Raw genomic sequence first — 13,825 nt, 5'->3', positions numbered from 1 at the left:
GCTTCAAGGCTTTTGTAAGCACAGGGCTTATATGAAACAAATGAAGAGCCCTAAACAGAGCCATAAACTAGGTCTGGGAAATAAGCCCACCATACTATTACGACAAAAAACCAAAAACTGTGTTGTATCACATACAGGACTTAATTTTTGATAATTCTCACCACAGACTACAAAACAATGTTAGCAATTGTTATTGAAGATCATAAAATTATCTCTGCTATTATAGAGTATAGCCATAGGATTTTACTTGATACAGAAACAGTGAATTCAGTAAGTTAAATACATGCTGTAGGAGCAGAGATTCCTTCCATTTGTTCTAATTTTTTTAGTCACTGATTTTGTCTGCCTGCTCTGGAAACAGGAGTAAGAATAATTTTGATTTATTTCTTACTGTATAATTAATAATTCAATGTATTTCACATTAGCTCACATCAAATTCTTCTTTCCAGGCTACCAGAAATTTTGTTTTATTGATTATTGATTTCTATATTCTGAAGGAAATCTGCAGAAATTTTATTGTAGAAGTCAGAACTTATATATTTCAATGGCTTCTGGCAATCAGTTTGTGAGTGATATAACGATTTCTTCAAGTGCTAGCCCTGCCAAGTTCATCAGTCATTCAGGGTGCAGTTCATGCACCGCTTTGAACAGAAAAAAGCTCTTCAAATTCTGCCTTTGTATCCAACCCCTGAATGCCAACAGACTGAATGGCTTTGCACAAACATGTAGATGTAGAGCTCAGTGACATGGCTTAATGGTGGACTTGGCAGTGTTAGGTTAAAGTTTGGACTTGATGATCTTGGAGTTCTTTTCCAACCTAAATGATTCCATGATTACAAGATTCTATGATAAAAGTAGCATCTGACATCTGGAACTTAGTTATATTTTTTGCCTTCATTCACGAAAGGGGCCAGAACCTAGCTCAGTCTGCTGTAGCAGCGTTATGCCTGAAAGACTAGTATGAGGTAAAGATGATTTCACCCAGTAAATGTTCCAGAGGCTTATCTGATAATGCTGGTATCAATCACATTGTGTGTTTGTATTCACATGCATGAAACCATATTCAGATAAATAAAGTAACTGTTTCTTGATGGATCTTAGGGATATTTTTGTAAATACATATTCAGTACACAGTTAATTGGGAATTCCAGAAATGAAACAGAACCACAGTCTATTATATTTAATGTCTAGACACTGAGATCATGCAAATATATGGCTCAGTTTGAATGCATTTTCACACACATTCACAAGTTAGCTTGACCAAAATAAGAAGAAAAGACTGAGTATGAAACACACGTGAGCATTAAAAATTCTAAATTTTACTTGGTGTTGTCCACAGAAATGGCTACACATTCTGATTGAAAAACTCAAAAAAAAAATGCATTGCAAACAAAATTCAGAGAATGAGGAAAAGGTAAATAAAACAGGAAAGTGTAGGTAAACTAGCAGTAACTTACGGAAGTATGTTACAGCCAGAAATGATGGTCTCCTTAAATTACTGGCTGCATGTGTGCAAGGCAGCAAGTATACGAATGTTACAACATGCTTCTATGTTTGTTCCATGTACTACTACAGTATCATGAAAAGTTCGGAGGTACAGAAATTAAAATATTACATTACAAGGGTAATGCTTCAGAAAAAGATGGAATTACAAATACATACATATATGTACAATTGTTCTTGCAGTTTAATATTTTACGATTTACTATCTATGAGAACTGCAGAAGCTGAGGAAAATAAAAGGAAGAGGACAGTCAGAGAAAACTGCTTAAGGCAAGCTGGAAGTGCAGCTGGGAAAACTGAAGAGCTACCAGATTTAATGAAATGGCCAAATCCACAGAAATTGGAACAAAACTTCATCCGTCTCAATAACAGAGTCCAAGTTTTCTGTTCTCCAGTCCAGGTTAACTTAACAAGAAATCATCAGACAAACTGACATAATATTGTAGGAAAAATTATTTCCCACATTACTTTTCAGAGTTACAATTTGAAAATACTGAAAAAAAAAAAAAAGGAAAATACAATAAACTGTCAAATTACCATTGGCTTTATTCTGTTTTCTGTCATGCTGGTGTAAAACTACAGTACTTCTGATTAACTTTTTATATAAAAAGAATACTGCTTGGCATAAGTAATTACATGAATGCAGACCTCAAGCCACACAATAAGTGAAAATGCCTTCCGTGTTTCAACAATGAAATTAATCCATCTCAATGCCAAATACATGAAAGGTAGTTCACATCAGTTAACTCCAAACACATATTCGTCTTCTGTGGTATGCTCTTATTTTTCCCTTAGGTATCAAAAAGATTAGGATCACAGATATGAACAGGGAAGTTACTGTACACCCAGAACAACAACAACAAAAAATCCTATTTCTTCTTATATTTACGAAATACCAGAAAAATTCTGAATAACAGTCCTCTTTCAGGAAGTACAAAAATAATTAAGTTTGATAAATAATGAAACATTTCTTATTACTTCTAAGATGCTCTGTCCTTTGTACAACACTGAATGTTATGATGCAGATATATGTTAGCTTTACAATGAGTCTCAATCCTAGACATGAATTTCAGAAAGTATACATATGTACAGATAAAAGGCATTTATACAACATTTATGAAGTAAATTCACAACTTCTACAACTGTATTAGACATTTTCCCATTCAGATATACAAGAAAAAGCTCTTTCATCTTTAAAAATAAAAGTCAAACAGCTGATCTAACATATTTGATTAATTAAAACTAAACTATAAAAATCTGCTTTGCATAGATTTTAGGAACCTTAGCTGAGCTACATACCAAATTGTATATTTTAGCTGTTAGTAGTAAATTGAACTGTGCTATGTCTGACCCATATCAGCAAGTCTTTCCCTCCATAACTTCTAACTAGGAATGTATGTCTTATACTCTCATTTGGGACTTTACTGAATATGAATTCAAATGTATTTTACCACTTTCTTCTCCCATTCTTACATATATATATATATATGTATATTCTTACATATATATATGGTCATTCATGACAAAAACAAATAATATGTTTTGTTTTGTTCTCTTTAAAAATATAAAAAAGAAAAACGAAATAAAGAAAAGATCATAATAATAAAGTGGCAGAGGGAGAAGACATCAAAATTCTGAGAGAAAAATGGGAATCACCAGTTGCAAAGATGAAGAGACAATGGGGGAAGAGGCTCAGAATCAATCTGAATCAGAGATCCAGATGTAAAATGAATTGGGGAATAAATAAAATTGTTTATATAACTGGAGATTAAGAATATAGGACAGAACAATGCACTGCAATTTTCTAGATGGTGAAATGACCTATTTTGCCCCCAAAGTGAAAAAATATTCTGTCACAAATGGATTTCATAATCATGGAATAGCTCTTTAATATTAATAAGTTGCAATTATATAAAAAGCATGGATTTTAAAGAACTCTGAGAAAACTGAATGGCAGCATTTTGCAAAAGACAGACCACTGATAGCTTTCATAATAATTTTTATGCATTTTTTATATAAATAATTTGACATCGCTTCCCTCAAACAGAGTAATATTTACAAAACCAAATTCCAGTTCCTAATAGGAACATGCATTAAATACAGTAAAACTGCTTTCTGAAGCAAGGATTTATGAAAGCAAGTACAAGCTGATGGTTGCGGCAGAAAGTCAGGGCTAGATTTTAGAAAACAATCTGGAGTATTGATTTCTCCCAAAAGTATTTCTATACCTTGGCAGGAAGAATGATTTATATGAAAAAGCTCACAGTAGTAAAGCATTAAACTCTACGAAGAGAAGCAATTTTGAGAGAGCCTCTGAAATTAATAAAATTAAATTTCTTAATATTATTAAAAATCAACCCATAAGATCTTCTTTTCTACTGCTGCAGGTGGTTATTAACCGCTAGTCAGTAACTGAATTGCATTCTCTCATTCTCTCATATAGCTGGCAATTTTGGCCTTTTAGGTATTATTGGAAACAAAGACTAAGAAAGAAACGCCACTGTAAAGTTTAAGAACTTAGTGAAAAATCATAGGTGATTTTTTTTCTTTCTGTGAGATCTTTAGCATTTTGTAATGAATCTGCTTTGTTTCAGAATTTATATCACCATCCAAGCAACATTGCTGTTGTGCATGGTCACATTCAACATTTGAAATGTTGTTCCTACTGTAACCAAAGTAAAGTACCCACAGGTTTTAACAGAGCAAAGACTTCACAGCGAATACTGAGAGAAGTATTGTATCACCAGCTTGTCAACTGTTGCAACTTGAGATACACAGTGTAAAATGCACTGTGAAACTAATTTTTTCTTTCTCCAGTCCAAAAGCATAATGTGGGTTGGAGCCAAGCAAAGACTCCAGTCTAGTCTTAACTGCAAGGGTTGGCTAGGAGGTACTAGCATCAAGATTTGTTAACGAGTCACAATGCAATAAGAAGATACATAGTATGAAGACATTTGACACATTATCTGCAGATCAGTGAGCACATGTTTTCTGCACAACCATCTTTCAGAATACAAAGTCAGCACTTAATTTTGGCAGATAGTGTGTTTCTATGGAAACAAGCTCATTACTTTTTTCTTTTTATGTTTCCCTTTATTCCTGATTAATCTAAACCACGCTGAATACTTCAGCTACGAAACTGACAGAGCTTAGAATCAGAAAGAGTTCCTTAGATCATCATCTATTCCACTTCCTCGTTCAACAGTTTTAGACAATTACATTACAATTAACCAAGAACATTGTTAGATAAAGTATCAACAGACTATTTTGCATCCCTCTGGTATTTCAAACTTAACAACCAGTACCTTATGGGAAAAAAAAACAAAAAAAAAAAAAAAAAAACAATGATTGAAGAAAGTGATTTGCAATTTCCTACTACTCAGCAAGTCTTCCCACAGCATGAAGGCATAGCAAATTACGGATAATAGACATTATCTAAATATAGATGACATTCTGTTAATCGTACTTTCCAGCAGAGAAGTAGACATCACACTTACGCATCAGCAACAGTAAGAACAATTATTTTCTAATACCTTTGAAATAATGTAGGTTTTAGGTCCACTCTGAATGAGTGAACTTGCAAGTCATGGCTTTGAAATTACCTTGCTTAATTTTGATTGAAACATGAAAAGATCTTGACATTACACCAAATATACATATTGCTTTAATATAAAGTTTTAAGAGCTGATAAAATATCACATTTTGACAGAAGTATGAATACAGTATAAATCTACTGTTTTGATGAAATTGCCCAAGTACCAATAGCATCATACTTTGTAGCAATAGGAAAGACAAGCATACAGTGTAGAATTAAAAAAACAAAACAAAACAAAACAAACAAAAAAAACCCTTAGATCTTCTGAAGTACACTGTTCGATTGTAATGGAAGATTCCTTGCACTGCAAGTTAAAAGACAAAGAAAAGCACTCAAAGAAAACAAAACACTTTGTGAAGAAGTTTCTGCTTTAACAAGTACCTGATAAGGTTTATGTTCCTGCGACACCCTAAGTAATCTCCTTAACAGGTTAAAGGTGAGTCTTATGAGGCAAAAAGAAAGAAATAAAACACCTTGTTAGAGCTCCAACTGTTGTCTGCACAACACTTCCCACTACCTATCACTAGGCCATATCTAGGGAAGTAAGCTTTGTCTTTATTTCCAGTATTCTACTTCAGCTGTAAGATCTCTGCAAGAAGGTTTCTTATCTCCTCATGCTGAAGAGACCATTTCTTCAGCCTCTCCACAAACCTCTCCTGTGCTCCAGCCCTTGCCACCTCAGTGGTCTTTCATTGGGCTTGCTCCATTATGCAATATCATTCCTGTAATAGGGAGACTAGATGCATCTTACAAGGTGCATTTTACAAGCACCAAATAAGGCTGAAAAGCAGGCCAGTCACCTGGGCCTGCTGGCTACAGTCTTACAAATGAAGCCCAGGATACATTTGGCCTTCTTTGCTGCAACAGCATTTTTGTTCAACTCTTTGTCCACCATGATCCCCAGCTCTTCTTCTGCAAAGCCAATTCCATCTTACCTCATGCAGGATCATTAGAGTTAAGATAAATTCTAGTGACAGATTCTGTGTTAAATAGGTTTCAAAAGAGACAGAGCATAACTACACAAAGTAAAGAGTTATAGAAGGCATACAGAACTTGCTACCTCAGAACGCAAACAATGAGTAAATTACTCTAAGAGATTGCACGGCTATTTCAGGCTCCACCTCTTCGTGAGATGTCATTTAATGCAAAGCACAGCTCTGAAAAGCAGTATCATTATTTATACTCAGTGCAGAGAAGATCACTGTTTCTGCAGGGCTTGTTTTATAACATTTCATACGAATACATACAGGCACACACAAAGAATTTAACATTTTAATAAGAGAGCAGATAAAATTAGAACACTGAGATGTGGCATCGAAAGGATTATATTCTTAGCAATATCCTGCAAGCAATTTACTGAAATGAAAAAATGAAAACAGAGTTGTTATCAAAATAAAGGTATTGCCATCTCTTCTATAATAAACTCTCCAACCTTCTGAGAATAGCTGTCTGTAAACCAATACCAATAAACAAAAAGATATTCTCTCCCCTCCCCCAGACACGACAAAATACACTAAAGAGACAATCCTACAGCATTTAAGACGTATGCTCAAATGTTTAGAAACAAAAATCTTGTCAAGCTCAAACAGAAACCTCTGATGACAATACAAGTACACATATCAAAATTTAATCTACCTACTAGCATGACAGTAACGTGCTGCTTTGTGTCTTAAAAGATTAGAAAACGAGAATAGACTTCACTATAAGTCCTCTGGGCAAGAAGGGGTCATGGCCAATTATGTAGGTGAATGCACTGTGCCTCTGGGAAGGAAAATATTGTGCTTGTGAAGCACACTGAATGAGGACGCAGCTGCTTGTCAAGTTATTTTCTGTTGAAGAGAAACTGTTGTGGACAGAATACACTTTTAGACAAGAGGGATAAGTAAGGCAGTCAAGTGAGGTTATGCCACTGGCTAGGAACCACCTGGCACCCCTACAGTAACTTGAGCAAGTGAGCCATGCTATGTCCAGGTATTAACAATAACATACAAACACTGAGTAAGACAAAGCTGAGGAAAAAGGATTATTCCAGGGTGGAGGAACTTGGGTCTTTGGAGCTATTGTGTTTTTGGTTTTGTTTTTAAATTTCAGGAAGGGGTCAGGGCACACAGAATTTAAACACGTTCAGAATCAGAAATATATTTTTTTTCAGTTCTGAAGGTCTTGGGGGACTTCTTAGCTTACAAATAAAAGATTATTCGTGAAGCCTTCAGCCAAAAGCCAAAATCTATTTCTCAGCAAAACTGATGTTAACACTATACCTCACCAGAAAATAGTGTCATTCGAACAGCCAGAAGTGATAAGGCAGTGCAGAAAAGTTATGACATTCTTTAAAGACATACTGAAGTGTATTAAGTATAAGAAGTTTACAAAATAAGAAGTTTACAAAATTCCACAATCTAAAATGAATCAGCTTGTAGTACCTCAGAAATAGTAAGCTCTTTCTAAACATTTCCCTCACTTCTAATTCATGTATTAACATCACTGAGTAAATATTTAGAATAATCTGACCATAATGCAGAACATGGTAAGCAGCGTCTTACAGTTTTTAGTCATTACAAAAATCTGCCAAACAATTACTCTCTTAAAATTAAACGTATTAACCATTAATATACTTAATGGTTCGTATGGTTCTTGGCAAAAATGCATAAGCAAGAATTGAAATTAGAGCATGTTTAAAACACATGGGTTTTTCCCCATGTTTTATTTCATCCTGTTGCTTTCCTACAAGAGAGAAAAACAATAAAAGACAAAGATGATGTTTTTATCTTGGTCAGGTAGACAAATGACCTTCTGCTTCAAAAAAAGCTCATCAACTATCATCTTTCTTGCATAAACCCAAAAGTATGTGGATGTCAGCACAGTTAAAGAGAATCCCAAGTTTGCCATGGAAACAACATTCCTATTTCAAAATAATACAACTGCTCGATGTGGACTATTGGCATGAAAGCTCCCAATCCAAGCTCATTGACAGCTTGTGGAGTGGACAGATGAGGCATGGAAAATATTTTAAATTAGTTCATTTATCTTTCTGAGACATGGGAAGAGAATGAGAATTTTTCACGTTTACAGAAAAAAAAGCAGAGAAATAGAGAAAGGAAAGGGGGAAAAGGTGGGAGGGGAAGGCACATTTAAAAAAAAAAAGTGTGGAAAGGAAAGAAAAGAGGGAAAGGAGAAGTAGAAAAAGGCAGGAAGGAACAGAGGGGAAAAGATAATGGAGGAAAAGGGAAAGGGATGAGGAAAGGCAGAACATATCACAGCTTTGAATATAAACTGAATCGGTTAAGCTAAAATTCGCACCCCTTTTTCATGTAAGCTCTTAAGAAAACGGTTAATGTTAGCTGAACTAACAAATGTTTTTGACTGCTTTTATCTTCACAGTTTTCAGAAAATATACTTCTTTTTTTTTTACTGCATTAAACAAATGCAGATTGTAGGTACTCAGATTATAGGTATTTTTCACATGTGAAGCACAATTTTCATCACGCATCTAAGAAATTATGCCATACCCATCCAAGATGAAGAACACAATAGATCATCATATATCCCGTTAATGCAGAATGTCCTATTTGCTATGGATGTTATTGTAGCCCAAGACAAAGCAAGGGAGATGGCCTGAGGACAGATTAATGTACTACTGAGGACAGATTAAAGTAATACAAGTCAGGAGATTAATTTTGTTCTTGAGTTTCTCTTAGTTCCTAAGAATATGATTTTCGACAAACTGAAATAGGGAGAGGTTTCCTCCACTTTCAAAATAACCTACTTTGAACTTAGATCACTCTATAGCTATGTTTACAAAGACCATTTAGTACTGTCCAAATATCACGTGGACCTAACATGTACAGGTCAAATTTGCAACAGAAGGTCACACTGGAAACTTTACACAAATTATGGCATGTACAGAAATTTACACAAGAACATGGGCTGGAATAGATAGCTTTTACATAATGAGCAAGTATTACAAAGGTCTGATTGCTGATTCTACAGTATTGGCTCTAATTAACAGTTGATCTTCACCAAAAGGATGAGGAGCAAACTACCACCTCTGGATAATATACAGTTATGTTTTGTGCAGCTATTTTCTGTATTCAACATAAATTTTGCTTGATATGGAAATATAAGTATTTAATTTTTATATTTTTTTATTTATACAGTATGTCTTCCTCTTTGCCTAGTTTTTTAGACACAGTGATTAGGGGTTGAGGTTACACTTTCCCTCACATCTTCATCTTTTGACATATTTCATTTTCACTCTGGGAAACATTTCACATCCTTGATGGACATTTAATTGATCTGTTTAATGTTAGTATTTAGCAAGGACTCTTACTAAACGTCAAGGTGTATTCCATTGCATTGCCCAGTTTAATAAAATATATTACAAAAAGAAAGAAAGAAACAAAAAAAATCCATTTATCCTGTCCAGTGTGTGGACTTCTGCCTGGTCTAAGTGGACCGGTTTCCTACCACTTTCATCACAGACAGTTTCTGTCATTTGGCTGCATACTGTACTTTTCAAGAAAGCAGCACCTCACTATAAACTTAATTAAATTACAAAGCTTTGGCTTATGGGCCTTATTCCTGTCATATTAGGATTATGAAAACTTCTTTTCTCCTGTTTTTGCCTCACAGGTAATTTCTCTAATGTGGGACTCATTTACTGGAAATAAACTGCTAACTACAGACTGAGTTTCAAAGGCAGTTTTTAAAATTCTCCTACCAAATTCTGTAACAGCAACAGAAGTACAAAAGCCCAGTATTTAAAAAGTCACAGGAGAAGAAGAACACCTAGAATACAGTTTGACTTTTGATACCAGTATTCAAAACTTCTTTTTGACTAGTTAGACTTCTGGAAGATATTCTTTCTCTCCACACAGTGCATCCAGCTCTTGTGTTAATGGACCATTAAAAGATGCTTCATTGTGTCTTAATGGCATAATACATTATAAAAGTCTAGTGAAGGAAGGAATTACATCTCTCAATCTAAAGACATGTCATGTAAAAGGACATAGATGATATTTCCAGAAAACAAATAATAACAATTTGCTAATACAGCACTGCCAACTTTTCGATGGATTTTTGAAAACCTGTCTTTCATAGAAAAGTTACTTAAAGACTTGTCCAGAATTCAATTAAATCTTTTATTAAACTATAATCTGACTGGACCTCCTGACACTGACTTGAACATATCATTCATATGTCTAAGAATCTTAATAAATTATTAGAATAGAAGAAGTATATATATGGCCAAGTGCAAGGTCCTGCATCTGGGCCAACACAATTCCAAGCACAAATACAGGCTGGATGGAGAATGGATTGAAAGCAGCCCTGAGGAGAAGAGCCTTAGGGTTAAAGAAAAGCTCAACATGAGCCAGCAGTGTGTGCTTGCAGCCCAGAAAGCCACCTATATCCTGGACTGCATCAAAAGCAGCGTGGCCAGCAGGTCGAAGGAGGTGATTCTCCCCCTCTACTCTGCTCTTGTGAGACCCCATCTGCAGTCCTGCATTCAGCCCTGGGACCCACAGCACAAGAAGGACCTGGATGTATTAGAACGAGTCCAGAGGAGGGCCATGAAGATGATCAAGGGGTTGGAGCACCTCTCCTGTGAAGACAGACTAAGGGAATTGGGATTGTTCGGCCTGGAGAAGGCTTCAGAGAAACATTACGGTGACTTTCTGGTAAAGGGGGCCTACAGGAAAGTTGGGGAGGGACTCTTTTTCAGGGAGTGTAGTGATAGGACAATGGGGAATGGTTTTCAAATAAAAGAGGGTAGATTTAGATTAGATGTTCAGAAGAAATTCTTCTCTCAGAGGGTGGTGAGGCACTGGCACAGGTTGTCCGAAGAAGCTGTGGATGCACCATCCCTGGAGGTGTTCAAGGACAGGTTGGGTGGGGCTTTGAGCAGCCTGGTCTAGTGGAAGGTGTCCCTGCCCATGGCAGGGGGTTGGAACTGGGTGATCTTTAAGGTCCCTTCCAACCCAAACCATTCTATGATATTTCAAAGCATAAATTAGTTGCTCTAGCAACTATTGTTTACACCGTTTTTTTATAATCCAGTGGTTCTAAATGTGATCTCTAAAAAATTCTAAATGCTTATACAGGAAGAGAGATAGCAAACAAAAGTTCCCCTCACCCCATAAATCCTCCATTTGCCATACACGATATACAGTGTCTCAGCACCAAAGAAAGAATGACACGAGCATTTGGATCACTAAAGTCTCACAGAACAGTACAGCCAATACACTGATACGAAGGTACTTACAATATCCACACTTTCTGGATAGCTGTTAAACATTAATATACTTATTTGCACAGGTCTTTGCTATATTAAGACTAACAAACCCCGTGATTTCTTGCTGGTGGGCACACACACAATACATATATTCCCACACAGTACACATCGTTCAGCATCATTGGGACAGTATTCTGTCTCCTTCTAAGAGACCTCTTCATAACCTGAGATCGCACAGAAGTAGGCAATGCTGTGTATGTGTGTCCCAGAGAAAAGGAAAAAAAATCACTGGAAGAAAATATTCAGGGAGCTTGATTCTCTGAAAATCCTATAGGTCATTTAAGTCTGTAGATGACATAACTGTCAGATCCCCACTCCACACTAAGGAGGCAGACATCAGTCTCCAGAAGCACCTTTCATTTTTAACCTCATTACAAACAGCTGTTTCAACAGTGAGGAGGCCTCATTAATAAATGACCCATTAAAGTTGTTGTTCATGGACTAACTCTTTATGGAATTATTTCTAACAGAACAAAGAAAAGAAGTTGAATACAGAATCTTTGCTACATTTAGGATTCAAAGTATATGTTCTATAACTTTCACTACTTCAGCCAAAAATATTTATTGCTTTATTGCTTCACTCATTTTACTTTACTACTTTACTCTTTTTTTTTTTTCCTTTTAATCATGGTTAACAAATATTGAAACAGACATTGGAAGATCACACTAAGTTCCCAGAGATATTTACCTTTAAGTTAGAGAAAGGCTAAGACCGTGAACAATTCAAAAGTTTCAGGAAGACTTTATTTTACCCTAAAGTGAACTGTTTATAAATTGTATGCATTTTTGTTCACACTTTAAAGCACCAGTAATAATCCTATTTTCCCTGTATGTCATTTTACCCTGGAGGTACTGGATCTAAAGCACTGCATGATCTAGAGCTGAGAATGAATGACAACCAAGTTGTGGCGATTTTAGCTATCAGCAATCAGGCAAGCATTTGGTTTGAACAAAACTACTTTGCTGAAGATTTTTGTGGAGTGGTAGAGAGTGTATTATGGGATCATGGTCGCGCACTGCACAAAAACAGCTGAGACTTCTGGAGAGTTAACACAGCATGGAAACCACTACTACCATGGCTGTCACCGCATTTCCACTGCCAGAAGTCATGACTGTCAGAACTGCTCCATGAGACTAATCTGCATCAGTTAGATTAGCTTTGTTGTCTTGTACGGAAAATGGACAAAATGAACGGGTGCCTCCTCACAATCTACTTACATCTATGTGACTTGTCTACAACAGCGGTGTTCAACTACACTGTGCTGCTGCAAAGTAAGGAGATGGATTTTTTCACGTTAGTAATATTTTTCTTTAGTTTAATAGCCCACCTTAGCTGTACTGATGGTTTATCATCATTTGATGTCACTGATAAAAACTATTATAGTCTCTTTTAATTTCAAACTACCCTATAAGCACGTGTGTTTTGGCTTAACTTTTAACAATATATTTTACAAGTAACAACAATCTTCTGACATTTAATGCCAAGCACTTCACTCAATAAACTGACGAAATTTATGAAGTGGTTTGCAAATGACTTCCCAAGACTTGTTAATGTGTTTCTTTTTGTTTATCATATTTCTGAAAGAACACATTTAAGGTCATAGTGCTCAATGTGATCATTTCTAGAGATGTTCCATGGCTAATTTTTATCCGTGATGCCCTGTTTTAATTAGCTGAGGTCATCTAAACCTGGATTTTGTTCTATGAGCTCAGACCTAATACCTTTTAACCTTGACACGATCTTTAATTCTATTGAACATTCCTCTTTTGACCATTACTCTTCCATCAACCAGCAGGAGCAGTATGAGGAAAATTAGTCATCCTCTTCTTTCAACTTAATGACTTCCAGAATTTGTAAGAAACACAACCTCACGATTATGGGTTTCAGAAAAAAAAAGTGAAGAAGAAAAGTGAAGAAATTAAATGAAAAGTGAATTAGTGGACTAGATGATCTTAAGAGGTCTTTTCTAACCTGAATTCTAACCCAAGGTCTTTTCTAACCTTAAAAATTTCCTTTACTTACTTCACTTTTTAATTCAAAATACATGATATTTTTCAATGTCGCATGATCATATTTTTAAATATGCAATATGATGCTATCATTCGTCAACACAAAACATCATATATAGATGCCTATGTACTTTTATCTATCCTCCATGTAAAAGTTTGAGCATTTTCTTCTGCCCTTAGCTGCATTTTTCCTAACTGAATTTCTGTTGTTCCCTTCAAATATACTTGCTAAAGCCCCAAAGAGGTGCTAGGAGACATAATATCATGCATAAAAGTTTAATTGATTTAAGCTGTTTATTCAGTGACTAAAGTCCAGGCAACTAAGGTAGCTGTAAATACTCAATCAAGTATCTTCATTTAAACTTTTAAACCCTATGGTAACCAAAGGCAAACAAGAAATACCTTTTTGGTACAAGAAACAGCCC

At 35.6% G+C, this 13,825-nt stretch overlaps 1 protein-coding gene across 4 annotated transcripts in view; it reads right to left on the bottom strand.

Moving 5' to 3' along the window:
* The window catches only part of KDM4C (lysine demethylase 4C), a 296,942-nt gene that overhangs the window by 37,298 nt on the left and 245,819 nt on the right, over positions 1–13,825 (bottom strand). The window lies entirely within an intron of this gene.

The sequence above is a fragment of the Cygnus atratus genome, chromosome Z, assembly GCF_013377495.2.
Source record: "Cygnus atratus isolate AKBS03 ecotype Queensland, Australia chromosome Z, CAtr_DNAZoo_HiC_assembly, whole genome shotgun sequence".
Classification (NCBI taxonomy): Eukaryota; Metazoa; Chordata; class Aves; order Anseriformes; family Anatidae; genus Cygnus; species Cygnus atratus.
Note: the sequence above shows the minus strand (reverse complement) of the source record. Positions and strands in the feature narration are given on the sequence as shown.